At 39.5% G+C, this 253-nt stretch overlaps 1 protein-coding gene across 39 annotated transcripts in view; it reads left to right on the forward strand.

Moving 5' to 3' along the window:
- Window positions 1–253, forward strand: part of RIMS1 (regulating synaptic membrane exocytosis 1) — a 494,117-nt gene that overhangs the window by 294,978 nt on the left and 198,886 nt on the right. The window lies entirely within an intron of this gene.

Below are 253 nucleotides of genomic sequence, written 5' to 3' on the forward strand. Positions count from 1 at the left end.
CGCTTAACCGACTGCGCCACCCAGGCGCCCCTGATCATTTAATTTTTAAAACAAACTAGAAGCAGTCTGCCTCTAGTTTTCAGTTCTGTAATACATGATATGGGGATGATAAAGTGAGTGTAGTGACCTAACAGAGGATAATGATTCTGTCTCAGTGAGAAATATCTGTAAGTTGTGACAAAGACTATGAGTTGTGAATCTACAGGGATCAAAAACCTACATCTTTTAAAGCGTTCAATATAATATGAGCCCC

This window comes from Herpailurus yagouaroundi, unplaced genomic scaffold (assembly GCF_014898765.1).
Source record: "Herpailurus yagouaroundi ecotype Mexico unplaced genomic scaffold, PumYag 139, whole genome shotgun sequence".
In the NCBI taxonomy this organism is placed as follows: Eukaryota; Metazoa; Chordata; class Mammalia; order Carnivora; family Felidae; genus Herpailurus; species Herpailurus yagouaroundi.